The sequence below is a fragment of the Staurois parvus genome, unplaced genomic scaffold (genome assembly GCF_062004578.1).
Source record: "Staurois parvus isolate SC_StPar_1 unplaced genomic scaffold, SC_StPar_1.0 ptg000251l, whole genome shotgun sequence".
In the NCBI taxonomy this organism is placed as follows: Eukaryota; Metazoa; Chordata; class Amphibia; order Anura; family Ranidae; genus Staurois; species Staurois parvus.
In genome coordinates this window covers 6,422,246-6,444,171 of record NW_028318047.1, presented here as the reverse complement: position 1 = coordinate 6,444,171, position 21,926 = coordinate 6,422,246, and the positions used below count along the sequence as shown (strand labels likewise).

Sequence of the window (21,926 nt, the reverse complement as noted above, 5' to 3'; positions counted from 1 at the left end):
CCACCAGCTCTGCAGTGAGAACTGAGCAATCAAACACTGTGGCTATCAGTCTCCAGCTCTCTGCTCTGCGCCTCCAGTGCTCACTGGAGAACTGGGCTATGAAGGAGGTGGGAGACTCTGGCTAAGGCTCTCAGCGAAACGCTGAGAGACTGAGCCAGGTGCCGGTCCAGGCTTCTGGGTGGATACTGACCATATGGTTGGGATGTTTTCAGAGCCTGGACCGGCTGAGTGAGGTCAGCCGACAGCAGGCTTTAGACCACTGTCAATTCTAAATGGGTCATAGGAGTGCAATTCATCCTACACTCCTGTGACCTGCAGGAGAAGTACAGCCAAAATAGCTTTGGCTATACTTCTCTTTTAAGAAGCTTTTAGAAAGACAAAATAATATCCACTAGGGCAAAGCAATGGTGTTTAGAAAAGAGCACCTGCATACCCACACACGTATTAAAGACAACGACCACCTTTTGGAGCATGTTACATGTTAGGATGTAACATGTAACATGCTCCAGCTCCTGCCCCTTTCACCCCTGATAGCCCTCCCCATGACAGCGGATGGGAGTTTTTTTCCCTGCACCCTCTGTCCCAGCCTTATCATTCATTCACAGGAATCTGTGAATGAAGAAACTACAAGTCCCATCTTACACCACTGCAAAAGGTTTGTAGTTCTTAATGAACTTTGAAGGCGCTGATAAATGCAGTCATAGTTCATTGACACTTTCTGCAACTTTCAAACTGACAGCCCTCATGCAGGTTTTTGACATTCCCATGGCCTTCTCTTCTCTCCTTTTTAGGTATGACAATTTGGGCTAGAGAGCTTTTGATTGGTCAGCACCATCACATGGACGATACTGACCAATCAGAAGCCGTCTAGCCCATACTGTCATCCATGCAAGTAGAGGAGGGACAACCGCAGGGATTTCAAATCCCCAAACCTGTGAAGCAGTTTTCTCTCCTCTCCTTGCTGGGATGACAGTATGCGTAAACAGCTTCTGATTGATCAGCACCATACCTGTGATGGCGCTGACCAATCAAAAGCCCTCTAGCTTGAACTGTCTTCCCTGCAAGGAGAGGAGAGAAAACTGCAGGGATTTGAAATCTCTTTCTCTCCTCACCTACACCTGAGAGGAGCATCTGCCTGCATTTGCCACCAAGGTATACATTTCCACAGCCATTTCTCTCCACTGCGGGGAAACCTCCCTGCACCCCTCCTGTGTGAACTCAAGCTATGACAATCCTGGGTTCACACAGGAGCAGTGGGGAGACCGCATGCGATTTGGACAGGAATTGCATTCCTGTTCAAATCACATGCTATTCTTTGCGGTGCGATTTGTGTCCATAAATTTTGTATTGATGCAAACCGCACCACAACGTATTGGTACTCGGTATCAGCAAGTAATTGACCCAAAGTATTGGTACTCGCCGATCAAAATAGAGTATTAGTGCATCCCTAGTTGAAAGATATGCTGTAAAAGTCTGACTTAAATACACCCCTTTCCACTTTTCCCACTAATGCTTTAAAAGAAAAATATGGTATTTTTTTTTTTGTACTTTTATAAATCATACTTACCTATGTGGATGCAGCATCGGTCTGAAGCTACATCTGTCCCCCGCCGACTCCAAGTGTGAGAACTCAGCTGCTCAACTCAACTGCCTCCTGTATTTTTTTATACTACACTTTTTTTTGGTGAATGAGTAGGGGTAAAGAGTTGCTTCAGATCTTTATTGACATATTGAGAGGGTAATTCAAAAGATTTTGGAGAAACTGTCCACATTTTGACATACCTCTCCAGTTCTGTTGAATAACCTGGAGCAGAGGTAGGCAATCTTTGAGAGGTGGAGATCTACCTGAACAACATGAAAGAGATCAAAGATCACCGGGATTTGGTGCCCTTTTTGTTTTGTTTTTTTAAAGCAATTAACTAGCAAGATATAACTAAATAGTAAGGAAAATGTAAAAAAAATATAGTAAAACAAATGTCACTGTAAAAATATAAACTTAGCCTAGCATAAGAGTGGACAGTGTCAGCCAGTAGAGCAGTGGACAATGTCAGTAAGGTAGTGGAAGGTGTGTGGATAGTGTCAGTAGAGCAGTGGACTGTATCAGTAGAACAGTGGATGGTGTCAGTAGGGAAGTGAACAGTGTGTGGACATTGACAGTAGGGTGGTGGGCGGGGTCAGTAAGGCAGTGGATGGTGTCAGTAGGGCAGTGGACAGTGTCAGTAAAGCAGCGGATGTGTTAGTAGGGCAGTGGAAGGTGTCAGTTTGGCATTGGACTGCATCAGTAGGGCAGAGGACAGGGTCAGTAGAGCACTGGATGGTGTCAGTAGGACAGTCGATGAAGTCAGTAGTATTTTTACCATTTTATTTTACAAATATATTTACAATTTTTTAGCAGCCCTGTTGGGGGGCTTTGGTGAAATATCAGGAATCTAAACAGACTTCTGATGTTTAACTTTTGAGAAACAGAAAGGAGATTGAGGACACAATCCTCAATCTCTATCTCTGCAGCCTCAGCTGCACAGAATGAATGGACAGGAATAGCTCTGTACAGAGCTTCCCATTCATTCATAAAATGAATCATAGTAAACAGAGTTTACTATGCTTCAGTTATGAATGGACACAGGAGCGATCAATACTGATCACTCACTGTGTTCATTTAGAAAAGGAAGGGGCCGGCAAATTAAATATTCATCGGCCCATTCCCGCTCTCCATCCTGAAACAAACAGCCAAATAAAATAAGTCCTACAGTACAGGGCACAGCACCCTCGTGTAGTTCTCTGAGAAGCATCTTAACATGCTTCATCCTTATGTTCCAATGAGAGTCACTAATTGGAGCCTTACATGGTTTCACTGGAGATTAGACCTAGGGACTAAATATGGCCCAGTGGTTGCTGGGTGTTAGAAATATCCTAATACGAGCTGGCTGGCTAGGAGGGGTGGTGGGGGTGGCATATAGATGAACCAATCTGTCCATTTCCCTCCTGCCACCCCCTTATCCCTCTTCTTTCTGCTGCCCTGTGACCCTGTCCTCTCTACTGGTACCCCTGTGCTCTCTCTCTCTACAGGCCCCTGTGTGCTCTCCCCAGCCCCCCCTCCTCCCAGTCAGCGCTGCTGGGTTCCCTCCTCCCTTCTCCCATCAGCTGTTGTAGGGGATCGGTCAGGGTGAAGAGTGGGGAAGGGGCTGTAAATATGTCATTTACTGGCCCCCTCCTTGTCTGAATGGACAGTTAGTAACCAGTACCGATCATTGTTTCTGTCCATTCATAACTGAAGCATAGTAAACTGTGTTTACTATGCTTTGTTTTATGAATGAATGGGAAGCTCTGTACAGAGCTATTCCTGTCCATTCATTCTGTGCTGCTGAGACTGCAGAGATGGAGATTGAGGGTTGTGTCCTCAATCTCCTTTCTGTTTCTCAGAAGTGAAACATCAGAAGTCTGTTTAGATCCCTGATATTTCACCAAAGCCCCATAAAAGGGCTGCTGAGGCTGCAGAGATGAAGATTGAGGGTTGTTTCCTTGTTCTCAATTCTCTGTCTCAATGGTGAGATGTCAAGGGTCTGTTTAGACTCCTGATACGTCACTAAACCCCCTAACGGGGCTCCTAAAAAAATGAAAAAATAATTAAACAGAAAATTGTAAAAAAATAAATAAAAACAATAATGATAATGAAAAAACTACTAACACCAGTGGCGGAACTACTAGGGTTTCAAAGGTCACACTTAAGACCAGGCCCTGGATTTCCTCCACCAGCCTCCAAGAAAAGGGCCGCTGGGCTTGAGTCTGCTCAGTCTAAAATGCCCAGGCCTGTTTTTTGGCCCAGGCCTGGTTCCAGGTGTATGTGTATTAAATGACAGAGATTGATCACCACTAGTGAATGTTTTGAAGAAAATCATATTAAGGGTTGGTTCACACCACAGCAAACATTATGGCTTTTGCGTGTTAAAGCGCATTATTGTAACACATTGATATGTTAGATGCATTTGCAATACATTTACTTGCCCTTTAAGCATGTTTTTGTTGCCCTGCATTGATTTGCGTTATCTTGTGGTGTGACACGTGCTTATTTCCAGGGACATCACATCCTTCTTGGATGCTGATTAAGGGTAGTCTAGGAAAACCCGTACTGTATATTTGTTTGCTGTGGCTCTCTTTTGTGACTTTTTTTTTAGAATGGGGTACCTGAATATCAATATTGTTGTGATGACAATTGCCCTGAAGAGGAGGCGTCGGCTCTTTTGGGTGCAGCATGAACATAGGATCAACAAGATGCCAGCAGGAAATTGTTTAACGCAATTTGTACCATGCAATCAAATATTTCTTGGGATGTGGTCATATTTGCATACATATGCGCATACAAGCGTAAAATACTATCCAGCAACCCAGATTTTTGCATTTTTTTTACTGATCTACATGCAACACACGTTTACATGTCGGTGTGTACATGCCCATTAAAACAATAGGCTGCATTTAGACCAGTAAAAAAATGCCTGCATGCCTAAAAATGTGGTGTTTTAAGGTGTGCGCAAGAAGCCATAATGTGAAAGAGGCCTTCAGTCACAGCAATTGTTGTCATAAATGGGCTGTATGACTTGTCAGCATCTTCTCTAATCAGTCCTCCGGGGTGATAGTTCTCTCTAGGGCCTCTAGTTTTTGTTCTGATATTCTTGGCATCTCCACCTCATTTAAGTATTTCTGCCTTTTTCTCTTCTTTTCATCCTCTATTTATTTTTTATTTCTGGAGCTCACATCATACGGCCTGCTATAATATTTTTGATGTTTTGTATGTTTACTAGCAATATCAGTGGTGGAGTACACCATTTCTCCTTTTTTAATTTTTTCTATGCAATTCTTAGATTTTTTTTCCTTTAGTCTCTTCATTAAGTGTTTTCCTGGTTTATTCCCCCACTGATATCTTTTGATACCCCATTGAGTATCTTTCTTGATTCCTGTTCCATTAGATCTTTTAATAATTATCTTCTGATGTATATCTATACTTCTCTTCTTTTTATGTGACTGTTCTAACGTATGAAGCTCCTCCATCACCATCTTTTTTTCTGCCCCTATCGAAATCAGTATTCCCCTGATTAATACTTTGTGTGCCTCCCATATTGTGGCCTCCAAAACCTCCTCAGTCTCGTTGAGCTCAAAAAATTGCTCTGTTTCCGGCTGTAGCCTTTTCTCTATTTCAGGATCTTGTATCAGCATCTCATTTAATCTCCACATAGTTGTTTTATCCCGTTCCCCTCCTACCCGTAGTCTTATTGTGATAGGGGTATGATCAGAAATAGATGTAACCTCTATGTTGGAAATAACCAACAACTCCAATGCTCGATCATTATATAATCCAGTCGTGAGTAAGTATGATCCATGTACTGAAGAGAAGAAGGTGTAGTCTCTTTCTCTTGGACGTTTCACTCTCCAAGTGTCAGTCAATTGACATTTATATAATATCTTCTTCAATCATTTTAATTTCCTTCCACCCTCTCTCTGCATACCAGATGACGTATCCAACTGAGGATCCAGACATATGTTAAAATCTCCTGCCACAACCAGACTACCCTTTTTAAATTCAGAAAGTTTTCTTAACACACCCTCCAAAAATGTTACTGGGTTTTTGTTTGAACAGTAGATATTTACTAGTGTACATTCAAATTCTTGTAATTTTCCCCGCAAGACTAGAAACCAACCCTCTGGATCCTCCAGTCTCCCCTCCAGGGTGAAACTAAAATTTTTGGACCTTTTTATTGGAGAATCAGCATAGTACCACATTGGATAATACTTTGCTTATACCTTAACACATGGGTTATGTGTGTCTCTTGTAGAAACACTACATCTATGGAGTATTGGTGAATTTCCCTAAGTATTATTGTCTTTTTGTCGGAGAGTTTAGTCCTTTCACGATAAAAGTCATAAACCTAATCAGGCTCATTTCTGATGTTATTTCACTTCCCTACCAGATTTCCCTTCAAAGGAACTTAGGCATAGACAACTTAAGACATGGACCTTCTCGCTCCCCCACCTACAACATCCCCCCATTTTCCTCCCCTCCCCCCTTTGTTCGCCAACCCACCACCCCACTTCCCACCCTCCCTTCCCCCTACTTATCTTACCCCTAAAACCTTCATGGCCTACATATTGCCCTGGAATCTGTCATGGATTATTCCCACTAATGATTCCTATTTTGGGGTGAGACTCAAAACACGCATACCCACTGTGATCCCTAGCTCGTAACATTGGTCAATTCAGAGTTTAACAGCATGTTTGGCTTCCAGGCGACCTGCCAAATCAAAATTCCCTCTACCATTCCATCTCCCCCCCATTTTCTCAACTGCAGAGGGAAGGACCGAGGGCGAAGGAGCCATGGTGCAGCCGAAGGAGGACCATGGGGAGTGGCGGAGAGAGAGGGAGAAAAAAACCCCTCCAGGCTCCAGGAGAGACTTAGGAATTCTCCTCCTCTCCCTTCCCCGACCTCCCTCGTCCCCGGCTCCTGGTAAATCTCAGTGCACTCTCCTGTGCTCAAAGAACAAAAGGTATACCGCTCAGGCAAACAATCCAGATCAATCTGCAACAGGTGCAGGCTCTGACTCGCCACCACACACAATGCAATAGGAAGAAGAGTCAGCCGCACACCAGAGGACAGATGAACACAGTGTGTATTTATTGATCCATAGGACACACAAAACACCAGGACACGAATACAAGACCTGTTAACGCGCTTCATGTGATCTCGTGCTTAATCATAACCATCACTCCTTCAGCCCAGGTCTGCCCAGGTCTGCAGCCGCCACCACCCATGTCTCGGGCCCACGATCCCTGCGGGGACAACGCAAGGAGCCGTGAATGCCCACCAGCTTCACAGGGCAAAGGCTTTACAGTACGAGGCTTCTGCGTTAAATTCATGTAGCGTGGGACCCAGGCAGCGTTCACTTGATCCATCCATTGGCGGGCGCCTGGAGCTCCTGCTACATGCAGCCTCCGGCCCCTCCCAATGGCTCGTTATTTTATTTTTTTACTTTAATCTGAAAAATGTTCAATTCTCAATATATAAATATCAAATGAACAACAGCAAGGCTCTTACTTTCCATTCATCATACATCAACATCAGAGGTTGGTCATCAGCTCTGAGGAAAGGGATTCGTCCCTGAAACGCATCAGCCATTTGACCGCACTGACAGTGAGAACACCTTGCCTGCCGTTGTGGCCATTGTCATTTTTCTATGCTTTTTAGATACATGCTTCGTCTGTGAGCATGTTTTTATTATTCTTTCACTCCTACAATAAACCTTGGATAATGCACTAGGTGTGTGTGCCACCTGTTTTCTCTCTATATAATAAATCCTATGACTGATTTCAGAAATTTTAGTTAAATTCCTATATGCTCACCACTACAGAGTTGTGTGTTGTTTACCATATAACCCTCATGGGTAAAAGAGTAAGCAGGGACAACATCAAAGTACATTATATACAGTCTTTTATTTTTGCTTTTTCTAGCGTCCCTCCTATACATTAGCGTAAAGTCATCTGCAAATATGGTACACGCAGTACTGTACAGAGACACTAGACTTCTTGTAGTTTACAGCTGAACACAAGGAAAATACACATAGGAAATGCGTATAAAAAATATTTTATTAGCCATAGGATTTGTATTTTTGACTATCTAGTTTGAATATTTACACAGCTTTGTCATACAGCACATCTCTATCTGGCAGAGTAGAAGCCCTGATTTTTCTCTTCTGCAGGAGTGTGCTTACACCTGCAGGTGATGTCCCTCTCCCAGCCTGTGATTGGACAGTGAAAGTTAATTAAACATACTATTCCCTAATAACCATTCAAGGACCAAATATACTTTGATAATTTTTATCATAAGAGTTTTGTAAATGATAGAGACAGAAAATCAACCAAAAATCCAGAAAAAACACAAATGTTATAAATTGAGTTGCAGTTCAGTGAGTAAAATAAGTATTTGATCCCCTACCAACCAATGATAATTCTGGCTCCCACAGACTAGCTATGTGCTCATGTGGTACACAGATTAGTCCTGTCAATTTAAGAAGGTGCTCCTAACAACAACTCATTATGTGTATATTATGTGTATATTTCTTTGTAAGTGGGTAAACTAACAAAATCCGCAGGGGATCAAATACTTATCTAGACATTTCCCCAAATGTACCCTTTAATGCATCGTTCAGAGGGATGTTTGCCTTGTTTGCAAGTGTAGTAGCCTAAATGATGAATGCAATGTTCATTCATTTCTATTGCTTGCCCCAGCAGATGCCTACATTTTTCATCCAATTAATTTTTTCAGTAACAATTGTATATTTACCTCCATAAGATGCACCTAGGTTTTAGAGGAGAAAAACAGGAAAAAAAATATTCTGAACCAATGGACTGCAGACATAGTACAGGAGATGACCAGAGACTGCGGACACAGTACAGGAGTTAACCAGAGACTGCGGACACAGTACAGGAGATGACCAGAGACTGCGAACACAGTACAGGAGATGACCAGAGACTGTGGATATAGCACAGGAGATGACCAGAGACTGCGAACACAGTACAGGAGATGACCAGAGACTGCGAACACAGTACAGGAGATGACCAGAGACTGCGGACATATTACAGAAGATGACCAGAGATGGCGGGCATAGTACAGGAGATGACCAGAGACTGCAGACAGAGTACAGGAGATGACCAGAGACTGCGAACACAGTACAGGGGACGACCAGAGACTGCGGACATAGTACAGGGGACGACCAGAGACTGCGGACATAGTACAGGAGATGACCAGAGACTGTGGGCACAGTACAGGGGATGACCAGAGACTGTAGACAGTACAGATGACCAGAGACTGCGGACACAGTACAGATGACCAGAGACTGCAGACAGTACAGGGGATGACCAGAGACTGCAGACAGTACAGGGGATGACCAGAGACTGCGGATCTTTGGAGAAGGAGGGGGAGCGGGTACCTGAATTTGACAGGTACCCACTTCCGCGGAGTTGTCCTCCCTTTAGCTGTGCTGGGTGCCCACTGCACATGCGTGAGAAGCGCTGCGCTTTGTGAATGGCCCGGCGTCTTCTGGGACCTGTCATGTGTCCCAGAAGGCGCTGGACCATTCACAAAGTGCAGCGCTTCTCGCGCATGCGCAGTGGGCACCCGGCTGATAGATGCCGGCGTGGGAAGACTGCATAGCGCTGGACCGAGGAACAGGTGAGGTCCTCCTGCAGAAAATAGCTGAGCAGCCGGCCCGGTGTTCTGACATGGTGACGGTGGCAGAAATACCGGACCGGCTGCTCCATATTCGCTCCATAATATGCACTGACATTTTCCCCCTCTTTTTGGGGGGAAAAAGTGCGTCTTATGGGGCGAAAAATACGGTAATTACAAAATAAACTTCTCTTGGAAAACCTTTTTTTTTTTTTTTAATGCTAATTTTGTGAAAGGAGGAAGGGAAATAGTTGTGGATGGAAGAAGAGATGTATAGATAGATGATAGATACAGTAGATAGATAGATAGATAGATAGATAGATAGATAGATAGATAGATAGATTTTTTTTTAATTCTATCTGTGTCCCTGCTGGGTATCACCCTGTCTATTTGTCTTGGTGGTCATTATCATGGGGACAGATAAGTGGTGGGAAATGTAAAATTTTAGCTGTCACTACAACGCAAAAAATCTTCCAACATGGATACTTTTGTGGTACATTTTAAGAAGGTAAATCCCCTAATTATCCTTTAACATCTTGTTGTGTAGGCTTTGTCCCTGCCAGACATGCAGCGGACAACACCAGGCAATCTATTGATCTGGTTAACTTGGTTAACCGGTCTTCCATCCCCACCATTTTATTGAGCTTGGATGCCCAAAAAGCATTCGATCGTCTCAGCTGGCCTTATCCACTATATCTCCCATGTTGACTCTTGGGAATCCTACCCCCTTTGAGCGTCTCTGTATACAAGGTCCACATCAAAAGGGTATAGTTTCTAATATATATAAACTTCTTATGGATGCTGCTCCCCTCGCTAACGACACTCATCATTACATGCGCAAGTGGTCCCAGTTTCTACAATGTGCACATTGACCTTACACAATGGAAGAAAATGTGGGACAACAAATCTAAATCTTCTGTCTGTGTGGTTTATAAAGAAAACACATACACCATTTTAATGTTATGGTATAAAACTCCCGACGATGTCCATACCTTTAATCAGAATGCTTCTTCCGTTGTGGGAAAGATATTGGCTCCCTCTTCCATATTTTTTGGACTTGTGGATCCATTGTCCCTTTTTGGGAAGAGGTTTTGGCTTTTTACAATTGTTATTGCAGACTTCTCTCCCTTTTGAGCCTCTGTATTTTTTACTGAGCCTGCCATTCCCAGGTCTTCCCAGAATGGCCTGGAAACTCTCCACACATTTTCTAACTGCAGCCAGAAGAAGCATTTCGATGTGTTGGCTATCTTCTATACTTCCTTCGATGTCAACGCTGTTTAGAATTGTTGCTGATGTACGACAGATGGAGTACCTGACTGCTGTACAAGCCTGTACGATTGCTGTGTTCGAGGCAGTGTGGCACCCATGGGACAATTTCTCCTCCTCCCGCCTTTCTGCAGATGTATAGTTCTGACGGCCACCCCAATGTAACTATATGACATTCTTATGTTTGTAACCATGCAGATCTCACCATCAATGTGCTCCTTTTTTCTCCTGTGATGTTTTTTGTATACATATATATATGTGAAAATCAATAAAAATTGTTAATATAAAAAAACATACCAAAAAGTACAGAAAAGCAAAACTACATTGGGTTTACTATGTTTTATCTTAAAGAATAAAAATGAGAGTCTGCTTGGACTGGCTGTCCCGGTCGTCCAAATATTCCAACTTCAAGATTGAGATAGACATGGTATACCCATACAGCCAACAGCCATATTGCATTGTAAAGTCAATTCTCTTTCATCCCATTTAAAACAGAATTTGGGAGACACCATCATAGCCTGGAGAGAGGTCAGGCACAAGCTAGGTGTATCCCATTGGGTATTGCGCTATCTTCCAATTCAAAATAATCCTTCATTTCCTCCTTCTCAACAGTATGCAGCGTATGCTGTCTGGGTTACCCATGACCTTGTAGATGTTGTACAGCTGTTTGATGTTTCTTCTGGATCGCTTATGCCATTCCAATACATTATGATGAAACTAAACCTGCCTTTCCACCACTTTATATACGTTCTACAAGTCCTGAATAACGCGAAAAACCTTGTGCCTGATAAATCTGTCAGATTTCATAATTCGCTAATCAATACACTTATACAACGCCAAAAGGTCAAGATCTCAGACATATACACCCCACTTAACTTACACTTTTCTAAGCTCTTAGAACTCTCGTCAAGAGCATCTTGGATAAAGGACTTTCAAAACTCGGTCACAGTAGACCAAATACTGACGAGCTTCAACTCCACTTGCACCATCATATCAAACGAGTTCTGGCGTGAACAACTCAAGATAATGCATCGTGCCTATATGCCATGTACATTTTCAAAATCTCCATTGGTTGTACCAAGCTGTCCGCTTTGCAACTTCAATATGCCTTCTCTCAAGCATAGGCTATGGCTATGCCCTCCTATATCCCGGTTCTCGGACCAAGTAAACATGCATTACTAGATTGCAGCTCTAAAAAGATCCTCTCCATCTTCTTTTTGGCAATCTAGAACACATCACCTTCGACCTCATCAACCCACATTCTACGCTCATCAGAAGAAATAAACCATGGTTAAAAACCTGCTTTCTATCAGCAAGGAGAACAATCCTGAAGAAATGGATCTCAGCTACACCACCGACCATATCTGACGTTAAACAAGATCTCAACAGCCTCCTCCACAAGGAGAAATTGGATCTACAACTAACCTGTCCTCGTTATATGGACTCCTTTGCCTGCAAATGGCATCAATATATTTCCAGAACTTTCTCTATATCAGAACAAGAGCTCCTGTCATGTTAATAATTACTGAGTAAACATAGCTGATCCTACTATCTACACCAACCACAAATCTTAAATGTATGACATGACTACTCTACTATAGTGGTAGTAATATGATATTTCATGATTCCTCCTTTTTCAGATATATAATTACTGGGTCCCTTATGCCACTACACACCCAGGATATCTAAGGTCTCCTATACAACACGGAATAGCCTCTTCTTTGGCTGTTCACTAACCTCACTTCCAAGTATTCAAAAGAAAACACACTGACCCCCTCAGGTTTTGTCAGTTCTCTTATCTTCCTCTATTCTCCATCTTTACCTTCTAGTGCCTTTGTCTCTTCTTTTTTGGCTTTTCTTTCTTTTCTTTTCTTTCTCTTACATACCACTATACCTCTAATTGATTGATACAGGTCAGACATTTCATTAGCAATGAGCTGTTATCACATATGCTTAGAACGCACACAGTCAGGCAAGTAGTATAGTTTGCTTTATGCTTATCAAAGTAACTATTTTACGAGTTTCCTTCTTATGGTCTATGTTTCTTATTGTTATAAACCAAATTCATATTTTGTACTATTACACAATATACAATACACAATACACAATATACAATACACAATGATGAAAACCCAATAAATATTTATTTAAAAAAAAAAGAATAGATGTGAATTTCCATTTGGTGTTAGATTTGTTAAATATAACTATTGTATTTTGCATCTAAAATATATATTAGATAAGGAAATGCAAAAAGAAATTGGGTTTTCACATTTATGTTTACCAGAATATAAATAGTGAATTCTCTTTTGTTTTTTTAATAATAACTATTATGTTTCACATCTAAAATATACTCTAGGGCAGAGTTTCTCAACCAGGGTTCCTCCAGAGAGGTGGTAGGGGTTCCTTGAGCAATGAGAACTTTCTGCCTCTCAGGTAAGTTCCCATTGACATCTATATGTCTTTTTCGCTATCTATACGGAGGTAATTCTTCCCAATGACCAAGTGTAAGGAACATTCTTCCCACTGACCAATACACTAATCTATCATGAGCTGTAGGTATAGTAATTTTTCTTGGGGTTCCCTGACACTGAAAATGATTATATCAAAGGTTCCTCTGTGTTGAAAAGGTTGAGAAAGGCTGCTCTAGGGTAAGAAAATGCAAAAAGAATCTATTGAATTTACAATGCTTATTTTACAGTGTATAAGACTGTATTCTCTTTTGGTGTAAAATTTTTTCTAACATAATAATTATTTTTTAGTCTAAAACATATCATAAGGTAAGGTAATGCAAATAAATAAATACCTAGGTTTACCATGTTTTATATTAAAGTATAAAAATTGAATTGGGATTTTTTTTCCAAGGCGTTTATTAACTGCATTATTCTGAATATGTCACATATTGCCCTGCTGTTATTGTGCAAATTAAAGGGTGTCTCAGGCTTCAGAAATGCAGTGTAATTTAAACTGGAAATAGAATTGGTCTGGTAGCAAATAACTATACAGTAGAATATGGAATGTAATGTGGAATAACAATGACAAAAATATAGTCATGCCAGTTATAATTTACTGTCTCCTTTCTGTCTTAATATTTATATAAAAGCAGCTGCAGATAATAATCAAGTTTATTCTACTTCAAGGAGCTTGTTTCTGGTACGTAAGTCATGTTTGTTATTTGTCAGTCATTGTAGAATATACAATTTTGAGATGTATATCTAGCCACACTTTTTGAATTGGATAGTGGGAGAGGATTAGAACCCCTGTATGGTTTTTGCTGCTATCTGGGGCTCTGTTAGAGAGGTTTTCCCAAACATCATGTCTCAGTGTTCATGATTTTCTAATATGGAAATGTTGATTTATTAAAGCTGGAGAGTGCAAAATCTGGTGCAGCTGTGCATGGTAGCTAATCAGCTTCTAACTTCAGCTTGGTCAATTAAGCTTTGACAAGAAAACCTGGAAGCTGATTGGTTTCTATGCAGAGCTGCACCAGATTTTGCAAACTTCATTTTCAGTAAATCAATCTCACTGTATTTATGTTTGGAAAATATTAATTCACTCAGCTCTTTTATCCTTCTGTCTTTAAAACTTTAAACCTAAATCACATTTTTGTTTTATGTTATCAGTTATTGTCTATGAGGATAATTGCAAGTAACTGTATTCAGTACTGTTTTATTGAGTCTTGTAGGGACTGTAGAGACTTATAGAGACTATGCCTGTAGCTACATATTTAGGCAAACAGACACATTGATGTGCGCAGTCCATGTTTATGCAGCTTTCATTATCTGTTTTGCATTACACTGCAGTGTATGCATGCTCTGTGCTATTCTGAGCCTGTTTTGTATTATTGACTCTGCTTTGCCCCTGTTTAGTAAACTGCAACTTACAATTATCCTCTGTCTGTTCATTTGGCTGATAACCTATCCTGTTACAATACTCAATATAATAAAAAATATGCTGAAAAAACAGTTCAATAGAATTAGATGACACACGTGATCTGGACTGTGTATACCTTTTAGAAATTACCATATGATTTTCTTGATATCCACAGTTTTTGGCCCTTAAATTACAAATGAAATATGTCATTTGGAAATATAAACTTTTAAGGATTATTACTAATTTAAATCTTTTAACATGCTGTCTAAAGTAAAATCGAATTCATTGTTTCGACAGTACTTAGAACAGCACTTACATAAACTCATCATCATTTTCAAAATCAAGCCAGCAAATGGTAGCTCCCATATTTGTATTAAAAGATTCCTTTAATTTGGGGTTTGTATAAGTCACAAGTGCCCTTACTGCTCTGCAGTATGGTGTACTTGGCACACTGCTCTGCATCTGTCAGACGGCACAGCATGTAACCGCGCAAGTGTACACATAGCTTGAAAGTACTCTATTCGTCTTGAGGCAGGCTAACCACAACTCCCTGAGCCAGTATTTGAAAATTGTGGTCAAAGTGCTGGCAGGTCTAATAAGAGATAAATGTACAGTAAAACTATTTTTTCTTTCTTTTTTTTTTATCTGCATGAAGTTTTAACCGAGTGTCTCTGTTTATTTTTCAGATACATCATCATGTCTTTCATAAGCGTGGGTTAGTAACTTGCTACAATAACTTTCAAACTGAATTTATACCTTCCCCATTTCATTTTTTAATGCTTGAATGAATTAGTATGTGTCTTTTTTCATGCTGTGCTTTTTTTTCAATCAAAAACTTGGGTATGCTAATATTATTAACCAAAAGCATTTGGAATTTCTGGTTGGATCTAATGTATTTTTGAGTATTAATATTGGAATCATAGTCTTACTTAGAGTAAATAGGTGTTTAATGTATTTTTTTTTAAATCTTACTAAATTATAGGGTACTCTTATACAGTTTTGATATACAGTCATAATATGCATCTGTCTTTTTATATTTGCTTCAAGTGATGGGCAATCAAACATCTTTTAAATGTCGGAGCTTTGGAAAGCACAAAAGATTATAATAGAAATGTATGAAACAAGTGAAGATGATCTTTACGTGTGCTAAGTGGTAATGTCAGGCATTTCATCTCAATGCTGGCCACATATTTTATTTATTTACCAGTTCAATCATGAGTTTCAGTTACGATAGTTCGCCACTTGCCTCTTCTGCCACAGATGCAAAGGAAATGGTGCATGACTAATGAAGACTTGACTTCCCTAAATAGTTTCCTTAGGCCTCTTGCACATGGGCCGTCTATCTGCAGTGCGTCTCTCCTGCTGCTTTGCTGTGCCTGGGATGAACAAGTGCAGGATCCAGCCCTGCATCACTCCCTGCAAGTCTTCTGTGTTCTAGATCCTCATACCTGAATGCACAGGACCCTAAACGCCTGCAACCACTTGCTACAGTGTTCAGCCCCATCCAACTGCAGCCTGCCATAGACTTTGACTGGGGTAGAGTGGCTGCACCTGTCCTTCATAGGTGCTCTAAAGTTCTGGGAGGGATGCGCTGCAGATAGACAGTCCCATGTGCCATTGGCCTTACTGTCCTTAATGAGAAGGATCATGGGAGTGGCAAAGAGGTAAAGAATAAATTCTCTCTTATCTCCCAAGACAGCCCTTGCTTTGCATACTTTGCTGCATGGAATAATTGGCCCTGCCCAAGCCTGACTGGTCTAGGAGACCAAATGCCAGAAATCTAAAGAATATCAAACATTTATCCTGTATGTAGGCAGATCATGGCTTGACATGTGATAAAGAACTCAAAATGACATGAGATTTTTACTTGCTATCACTGATACAATGATTGATACAATAATAGTTACAGAGCTTCCCTAAATTGAGTCTTATATTTCTCTCTGGAGCTCAGCTTTAAATATTACATAACATAGGTTACATATAACATGTATTATATAGGAATTTTCAGGCCTTACTTGCCTGAGCAGGTGTGTTGATTTCAGTAACCGTGGTTCAGAATTTTCCTTTCTTTTTCAGGAGGTTTCATTGGGATAGGAACTGCTGGATATAACAGTGGTATCTACAATGGTGGGTACAGGCCCAATGTCTATGTACAGCCATATGTACAGCCATATGTACAGCCAGGTGTTGCTGTTATTGGCAGTTCAAATCCTACATACGGTTATGATCCTTGGAGACGCTATAATAGAGGCTATGGCTACGGCTACCACCACCACCACCCCAGACGTCACTGGTGGTAACACAGGAAAAGGAATGTAAGTTCATATACTGATTAATAAAACAAATCATATAGAAGTCATGAAGATAATATGTAGCCATGCTCACAGTGAAAACAGCAGATTTTGCAAGTCCAAAAACAAAAAAAGAAAACTAAAATGGCTGTTTACAACATAGACAAAAATGGCAATTACAATTATAACCAATAAATCTTCCGCTCACCGCTATTAATAACCACTAAATAGCTGCAGTACCCAAAAGTCCAAAATAAATTTTGTTGACATCACATAAAATAAATGTACCACACAGTAAATCACTAAAATGTGCCAAAATAATCAGCATGTGCCAAAATAATTAACATTTGTTAAATACATTTGCTGAGTAATGTGAAGTGGAAACAGATATACTAACAAATCTTAATGTGCAAATCCCCAAAATTAATGTTTTATCAACAAAAGACAATTAAGAAATTCTATTAAATCAACCTTCCTCCGTGATCAATATTGATACCATCCAGAAGAAGTCTGATCAAGATGCTGACGTAACACGTAGGGTAGAGCGCTGAGCCTGGGTAGTGTTACAGAGGAGAGAGGACTTTCATGCAGCAGCTCTGATTTCATTGTGAGATTGTGAGCTGTTAGCTGGACTCAGCTAGAGCAGTAAACTCTGCTCCTCAGATTACTAAAGAATATATTTCATTGCTTTAATGTGAGTAGTATTTTATTAAACATTTGGGGATTTAGGAAACACAGACAGCACTATGTAGTGTCTTTTTGTCTTTGAGTTGTAATGCTGAACATTTCCTTGTGCTAGATGTTTTGTGAAGGGAATGTTTGAATCCTGTCCCGGCTGTTTAAAAGGACCATGCCTATGAGACCTTTCATAATCTAAAGGTCCGCAGAAGGAGTTGAGAGTTTGTCCACTGAGGTTTATGGTGGTGGAACACATACACTTTAGGCTGGAGCAGTTACATTATCCAAAAAATATAGAAAAAAGCAAAATTTAGAAAACTGCCAGAACTTGCATGCATAGATCTAGCTCTCAGACTCCCAAGATACCTAAGAGACTATATTAACTGGCATCAATTACAATTAGATTGAGTATATTTTGAGTGAACATACTCTTTTGATAATATCTTTCCAATTTTTTTTCATTCTACTGCTAAGTAACTTAGAATGCAGCTGATTATTCCTATGCACCATTCTATAATATGCCTTAACCTATATTACTCTCTTGTCCTGCAGTTTGCAAACAGGCCATGGAAGTCACAAGGACATTCATTCAGAATTGAAAGCACAGCACATTTCCTCAACTACTAACCTATACTACAAAATGCTTTATTAAATTTGATGTCTAATCTACTGCAATTATTGGCCAAATGAGGATGTTTTTTCATGTGCAACATTGAATAAAACTTTACAAATCTGAGCTTGTATGTGCTGTGTTATGTAACCGCTTTCAGGATTGTCAAGGAAAATAAATCTCTATTAATTTTGTACAGGTATGATAATGATTAGCTTAGAGTTACAAATACATGTACAGCCCTGCATTAGGCAGTCAAAGTAGTCATTACATCTGCCTTCTTTTCTCTAAAGAAAGAGAGTAATTCTCAAAAGCTCCAGGCTAACTAAATTCAACTGATTAGTGCGTCAGCTAGGGGTACGTTAGTGGGTAGGTGTTGTGGGAAGTAATGACAGGAAGTAATGCGGGAAGTAATGAGAGTCCAGTTTCTGGAGCAAGAACTTGTATTGAAGGAATAGCTCAACTCAAAAGACAACTCAACAGGAGACACCACACCAGAGAAACACTCACAGTTCAATGTAACTTGAGAACACATTGGATTCAAATGCACCAACAGTGAATGTCTAAGAGCGGAAAATGTGGCCTTACGGGGCCGGACCCAATGGGGAGGCTTCCGTAGATGAATAGTGTGTCCATAACCTGCCCCTCCTTGCCAGAAACCTTTCCCTGCCACTAGTTCTCTTCCCTTTCAGACGTGCACTCTTTCCCTCACTTTTCCCTGACTTCGCAGAGAGCGCACCAAAACTTGGGAGCAGGGTCCTAAAAGACTCTCTAAAACAAAGGTACGCCCTGGGCCCCCTAATTTACAAAATATAGAATTCTGCATATAGGGGCCACCAAGTGATTTGTGAGAAACATAGAAACATCATGGGAAATGACAGAGGTACTGAAGGGCACCCCTAAAGAAAGTTTAATTAAGGACCATGCAGCTTTATCAAAAATGGCTTTATTAGAAAAAAGTGTAAAGTAACACAGCAGACTAAAAAGGTGAATAACCACCACCGGCACTTCACTAAATTGAACAACGTTGTCTGAACACCCAGGCAGCTGATCATCCGGCCACACACATGCACACATGGGAATAATTAAGCTAGATGTAAGCAAACTGAGTCACATTAGGATTGCTGCAACCGTCATAACTGGAACGTGACCGTGATCACATAGAGTACACTTGATATCCTACAGGTTAGAGGCCATTAGAGTTGCGGGCACAAGAGATCAATCCCATAGATTGCCCGAATGGTATATGGATTCCATATTATTGAGATATCGTTGATAGACCAAGTGTCCACATATGGAATACATTTGGAAAAATAGATTGCTGCACATAATAGAGATGAAATAAGTCTGTGACTTTCTAAGTGATATGTCCGCTTAATGACCATCTATAGGCACATGGTGATATCAGAACTTGAGACACAAATAGGCAATAGATAATTTCATGCTCTAAAAATGAATCCTAGATCCACATGCATGGTAGGCAGACCAATAAGGTCATAAGCAGGCATGTGCTTTCATCATCAGTGTCTCACCCTCCCTTGTAACAGGTACTTTCAATTGAGTCCAGCCATCCTAAGAGCAGTGGTATCAAAGTCCTGCCAGGTGGTGACTGGGTTGTACTTTAAGTAATGTACAGCGTCAGCTGGAGGGGAATATCACTGTAGGTGAGGGATTCTCAGTGGTGCTGCCCATGAAGGCAATGGAGGCCGGAGACGCAGCTGCTGTGCGTGATGACGCCATGTATGGGATGTACATGAGGGCGTGTGATCTAACACGTTTCAGCCAATCCTCTTGGGTTTATTCAGGGATAGGCGGGGCCAGTATACGGAGGATTGTTGTAGCTAGTGGTCTAGCGATCGCTAATTTGGCCACTAGGTACTGTCAGTTTGCCTTACAACACACACACTCTCATGTTTCCAAAGTGCAATGGAACCGGGTACAGAGTAATAAGTTGTTTCTAGATTATTATGGGTCTATTTCACTCCATTTAGAGCTGTATTAAATAAACTGACGGCAATATTTCTCATACTTGGGACCAGAGCCTCTTAGCATAGGAAAGAAAGTTTTAGTAATAATGTTATATACACATATATACACGCATATACAGACATTTTGGGGTGGCGGGGAGAAGAGGGTCAATAGACCCTATATTAAAAATATCAGATCTAGAATTTAGGATATCCTAAATCCTAGAAGTTTATTAATATATTATGACTCCAGAAATACCTGTAGATTGCACTCTGTGATTAGACCTTGTGAGGCCAGGGTACCTAACCTGAAATTCCACATTTTCTCTCTCTGCAATAAGATTGTATTGAAGTCAACCCGTCTTGGTGACAGATGAAGTAAGAAAATTCCTTTGACTTTTAGACCGTCTGGATTTCTGTTATGGCATTCAGCAAAGTGTATTGCTATAGGACTTTCCTCCTCCTTATTTTTGTTCTTTTTAATATTTCTAATACTGCGGACATGTTCGCCAGTGTGTATTCGGAGCTGTCGCTTAGTCTTTCCTATGTAATATTTTTTACATGGACATTCTAGCATATAAACTAAGCATGATATCGAACAGTTAATACATTCTTTAATCATCTACTGTCTTGATTGATCCCATTTGGCGAATACATCCATCCTGTCTACATATATTAAGTGACAGCTCCAGGCAGGTAGTGCTGTGGTTGGGATTCAAACTAATGACCCTTGTACTGCCAGAGAGAAGTGCTAACCATTTAGTCACCATTCATTTGGTAAAATGATCAACGAAAACCAGCACATACTGATAGCTGGAGGTGGCAATAGTCATGGGTGTGTTTTTTTCAAGGGGAGCCTTGTGCACTGTACAACTCTCGCACTCCTGACAGGCCTTGTGTACCCAGTCAGATAAGTGGGGGCAAAGGAAGTTTCTCTGAAGCAATGACTGAAATGGCTGCCCGCTGTATGGAGCACCTGACAGATTTGTAAAATATGCGATTGGGGGACCACAATTTGAAAAATATCATACTGTTTGGTAGGGATGGGCGCCTGATGATAGAGCATCTTGTCCCAGGCCACCAGCCAATCACACTGCCTCAGGATTACCCAAGCAACCGATGACAACTTCTGGCACTCCTGAGAAGTAGGTTTGCTGTGACGGAAGAGGCAGCGACATCAGGTCTTTTTGTTGAACCAGTGCCCATTCCTCTCGACCGTAGAGTTTGGTTGCCTTTGCCTGGGGTCCAGGGGTTTACTCGTCAGTGGTACATATGACAGTTGGCAGGGGCAGAACAGGGGTAACCTCTATGTCCTCTCAGTTAGAATCCACATCCCCCCCAGGGCACTCCATTGGACAGAGCGTAGGCATGTCTGTTAAGCTTCCTTGGCAGGTAGGCGGTCTTGAGTTTACATTGCGCTAGGTGTGTGGTCCACCTTTGTTCTAGCACCCAACTTAGACTTGTCCAGGTAGGTCAGGGGATTGTCATCGGTGAAGTCTTCTATGTCAGCTCTGATGAGGTACTCCACAATTTTCTCAGTAATAGCCCGGACCAGGGCGAGCAACTCAAGTTTAAAAGAGCTGTAGTTATAAGGGTTATTTTCTGTAGGTCGCAGACTTCGGCTGGTGTAGCCAATTATCCTTTCCTGGCCATCCTGAACCTGAGACAGGATGGTTCCCAGCCCCTAGAGGCTCCCATCCGTGTACACTTGAAAGGGCTTGGTATAGTCTGCATAGGCCAGTAACGGAGCTGACGTCAGTTTCTGTTTTAGAGTTTCAAAGGCCTGCTGTTGGGGGCCATGCCACTGGGCCTGTATAGGAGGTGGGGGTCCAATCCCTTTTTGAGTTCTGTGTCTACCTAATAATTGTGTCAGCGGGGTGGATATTTGGGCAAACTTTGGAATGAACTGGCAATAATACACCACCACCAGCTCGGTGGCAGTCCTGGGGGTGTCAGATCCTGTATGGACTGAACCTTGGCTGAGTCCGGGAACACTCCTTCAGCTTCGACACCAACTGCAAGGGTCATATCCT

The 21,926-nt window shown here is 41.2% G+C and overlaps 1 long non-coding RNA gene across 1 annotated transcript; it reads left to right on the top strand.

Moving 5' to 3' along the window:
* The first annotated feature begins 13,538 nt into the window (after window positions 1-13,538).
* LOC149459652 (uncharacterized) lies at window positions 13,539-18,008 on the top strand. Its single transcript, XR_016313247.1, has 4 exons — window positions 13,539-13,627; window positions 15,034-15,062; window positions 16,424-16,662; window positions 17,869-18,008. It is a non-coding gene; the product is annotated as an uncharacterized LOC149459652 (long non-coding RNA).
* The last annotated feature ends 3,918 nt before the right edge of the window (window positions 18,009-21,926 follow it).